This window comes from Nannospalax galili, unplaced genomic scaffold (genome assembly GCF_000622305.1).
Source record: "Nannospalax galili isolate Female #2095 unplaced genomic scaffold, S.galili_v1.0 scaffold800, whole genome shotgun sequence".
In the NCBI taxonomy this organism is placed as follows: Eukaryota; Metazoa; Chordata; class Mammalia; order Rodentia; family Spalacidae; genus Nannospalax; species Nannospalax galili.
Genome location: NW_008347125.1, coordinates 2,245,152 through 2,249,254, shown reverse-complemented (window position 1 = coordinate 2,249,254; position 4,103 = coordinate 2,245,152). Strand labels below are relative to the sequence as shown.

At 41.8% G+C, this 4,103-nt stretch overlaps 1 pseudogene; it reads right to left on the bottom strand.

Annotated features, from left to right (window-relative positions):
* Positions 1-4,103, bottom strand: part of LOC103742475 — a 95,716-nt pseudogene that overhangs the window by 50,956 nt on the left and 40,657 nt on the right.

Genomic DNA, 4,103 nt, shown 5'->3' with positions numbered 1-4,103 from the left:
CCCTGTTCAGCATGGAAGAAGCCAGAGTGGTCTGTGTCCTGATTCCCTATTGGAAATTTGGGTAACCTCTTCAGAGGATGTTGTGATAAGAATAGGAGGTAGGAATTCACTAGGCAGTAGGGTAAAAAGACCTCAAAGAAAAGTAGCCAGTTTCTTGGCTAAAAGTCACAATATCCTTAGGCCTCTTAGTAACATATTCTATTTCAAAGGCCAAAAATGTCTAAAATATTTGGGAGCTTGTATCTAATCCTTAAATGATTTTAGGGTTACCTCTTTAGAGAGGGGAATGTTAGAGTAGCCAAAAGCCTCATAAAAAAAGAAAAGAAGAAGAAAGAGTACATGAAGTTATCAGAAAAAAGTGATGGGAAGATATGAGCGGGGCTGGAGGGGAGGGAGTGGACATGGATTTGATCAAAACACCTTATATGCATGTATGAAATTCTCAATAAAGTATTTTTTTTAAAAAGGAGAAAGCTAGCTGGGCACCAGAATTCATCTCTCTGCTTCCTGACTATGGACATAATGTGACCAGCTTCTTTATGCTTTTGCCTTCATGGTTTCTCTGTCGTGATGGACTGTAACTTCAAACTGAGTCAAAACAAACCAATTCTTTTTTTCTGTCTTTTTGAGACAGGGTCTCCCTGTAGCCCCAGTTACCCCGGAACTTGCTACGTAGACCAGGCTGGCCTTGAACTCACAGAGATCCCCCTGCCTCTGCCTCCCAACTGCTGGGATTAAAGGCATGCGCCACCATGCTGGCCTAGTCCATTTTTTAAGTTGCTTTTGCCAGGTATTTTGTCATAGCAATGAGAAGAGTAGTACATTGATTGATATAATCATGTGGCTTTTCATTTTAAGCTTGTTAATATACTAGATTACATTGACTGATTTTTAAATGTTAAGTCAATCTTGTCTACTTGGACAAAAAACACTTAGTCATGGTATATAGTCATGTGTTTGTGTGTGTGTGTATGTGTGTGTGTGTGTGTGTGTGTGTGTGTGTGTGTGAGAGAGAGAGAGAGAGAGAGAGAGAGAGAGAGAGAGAGATGTCTTTGTATGATTTTGCTTCCTAAAATGAACTGGGAAGTGTTTAGAATTGTTTGTGTAGAATTGGTGTTAATTAAAAAAAATCACATCATTTATATAGTGTGGAATAAACAAAAATGAAACAGGTACAGAAAATGGGAATATAATATAGCTCAATTTTGGCACTTTGAGATACTGAAATCTATTGAAATAAAACTTCATCAGTTTCCCCATATTTTTTTTAACTTTAAAAAATTTATTGAGAATTTCATACTCTGAAACTCTGGTCTTCTATAAGAGCAATATTTGCTCTTAACCACTGAGCCATCTCTCCAGCCCCAGAATAGGCTTTTTACTGAAGAAAAATGTACTGAGAGGTGTTGTTCCAGTTACATTCTGTTGCTGTGATAAAAACATTCTGAGCAAAAGCAACTTTGGGAAGTGTTCTAGTTTGCTTTCAATTGCTGTGACAAAATACTCCATCCAATACCAACTTGGGGTGGAAAGGATTTTTTTATCTTACATCTCCTGGGTCACAGTTCATCACTGAGGGAGCCCAAGGTAGGAACTCGGGGCAGGAACCTGGAGTCATGAGCTGAAGCACAGGCCATGGAGGAATGCTGCTTACTGGCTTGCTCTCTTGGTCCATGCTCAGTCCACTTTCTTACACTATACAGGACGATCTACTCAGGGATGGCACTGACCACAGTGGGCTGGACCCTCCCACATCACTCAACAATCCCTCCCACATCACTCAACAATCAAGAAAATGCCACACAGACATGGCCACAGGCTAGTCCAATGGAGGAAATTCCCCAATTGAGGCTCCCTCTACCCAGGTGTGTCAAGTTGACAACCAAAGCTATCGAACACAGGAAGGAAAGGATTTATTTGTTTCATACTTCCAGGTCACAGTTCATCATTGAGGGAAGCCAGGGCAGGGACTTTAAGCAGAAACCATGGAGGAACACAGCTTGCTGGCTTGCTCATGCTTAGCTAGCCTTTTATATAGCCTTGGACCACCTGTTGAGAGATGGTGCCACCCATAGTGGGTTGGACCACCCTACATAAATATTTTTTGGTCTTTTTGAGACAAGGTTTCTCTGTAGCCCCAGTTGTCCTGGAACTTGCTATGTAGACCAGGCTGACCTCAAACTCACAGAGATCCCCCTGCCTTTGCCTCCCAAGTGCTGGGATTAAAGTCATGTGCTGCCATGCCCGACTAATGCTACATAAATTTATAGTCAAAACAATCTCTCCCAGAAATGCCCACAGGCCGATATGATCCCTCAATTGAGAATCCCTTCTCAGCTGACTCCAGGTTGTGCCAAATTGGCAGTTAAAGCTAAGTAGGACAGATGTTAACATGTCCAAGATCACACAGAAAGTGAGAATCAAAATCTGCCTCACAACCTGGATGTTCTGGATGTCAGAGTTGAGGGACCATCCCATCCAGCCAGTGCTCCGTTTTTTTCTGTGAACTTGAGTCTTCTTTTCAACGTCCATACCACGTGGTCCTCGCTGAGGTCATGTGGGGAGATTGTACAACTCCTAGTTTCTTGCTTATTGTACCAATACATATCCCGTGCTGGGTCTCCTAAGTCTTAGCGCATTGTACACGGTTAATGTGTCTTGTTTAACACTTCTGTAATTCCCATTCCTGTGCTAAACAAATGTGTGTGACCAGAAGCTAGTAGTTGATCCTGATATTTAAAGCCATATTGGTAAATACTGTTTGAGAGGTGTTAGGAAGAAGGCATTGCCAACTTCCTATTTTTCTTTTACACCTGCGTCTGCGTGGTTCTCTGGTCTTCAGCACCTCGGACAGCGGTGCTGCTCTTCCAGGCCCCCTTGAATACCATTTCACCATTTTTGTGAACTACTTGGTTTTAATTTTTGCTTTCTAAACCAGTCCCTGCAGCCTTTCTCTAAAATTCTCTGGCTCCTAGAACTTCATTTTCCAAAAAAGGTAAAAGCCCAAACATAGATGGGAATTATATTCCCATGGGACGTAATTGAGTAGAGGCAACTTTGATTTATGATTTCCCCCATCAGACTGGGCTGAAGCTGCCCTCTCCAGGATTGTGCCAGAGTGATGCTGTCTGTCCCACTGCTCTTTCCTTTTTTTGGTTTCCCTTGGGAGCACTTTCTTAACAAATCACCTACACTCAAACTTTAATCTCAAGGTCTGCAATTGGGAAGCCTGACCAAAGACATCTATCAAAGGAGTTCAGAGATGGATATTGGTCTGTCTGGGAAGTGAAGGTGTATAGCACTGTTACCATGGTCACGGATGGTGAGGAAGAGTGGGGAGGAGTCTCAACCAACTTGTCACAAGTTTGTTGTTATGGAGACAGACATGCTGGGCTTCATCTCATCGCTGCTTTTTTCCAGGTATGATGTTGCTGTGGAAACACAGAGCCCGAAGCCTCAAAGAACGCTCATTTCTAATCTCAGCTACTTTATCCATCTGCTTTGTGTCTCATTAGCAAAAGGAGCCTAGTGAGACAGGAGATGTTCATGGTACCTGTGTTCAACCCAGTTCTCTAGTAAAGGGCCCCAACTTCACTTTTTCCTGGGTGAGTGGGAATCTTGGATGATTTTTTTCAAAATTTATTTTAATTTTAATTTAACTTAATTTTTTTGAGAAATTAAAAGCTTGGAACTTGCTATATAGACAAGGCTGGCCTTGATCTTACAGAGATCTGTTTGCCTCTGCCTCCCGAGTGCTGGGGTTAAAGGCATGTGCCACCATGCTCAGCTTCTTGGACAGTTTTTTTAAATTAAATTTTTGCAATTTTCATACTATATCATTTGATGGTATTTAGATGCCCTCCCCTATCCACACCTCCCCTTACTGCCCCTGCCCAATTTAATGTACTCATATATATATATGTATACTAAATATACATAAATAAATAATAAGGCCTATAGAGCCTGTATTAGTCAGGGTTCTCCAAAGAAACAGAACCAGTAGAATGAATATGTATAAAGATTTATCAGCTTAGCTCACAGGATAGAGTCCGAGTAGTCCAACAATGGCTGCACCACACTGGAGAGGCTGAGAATCTGTAGTC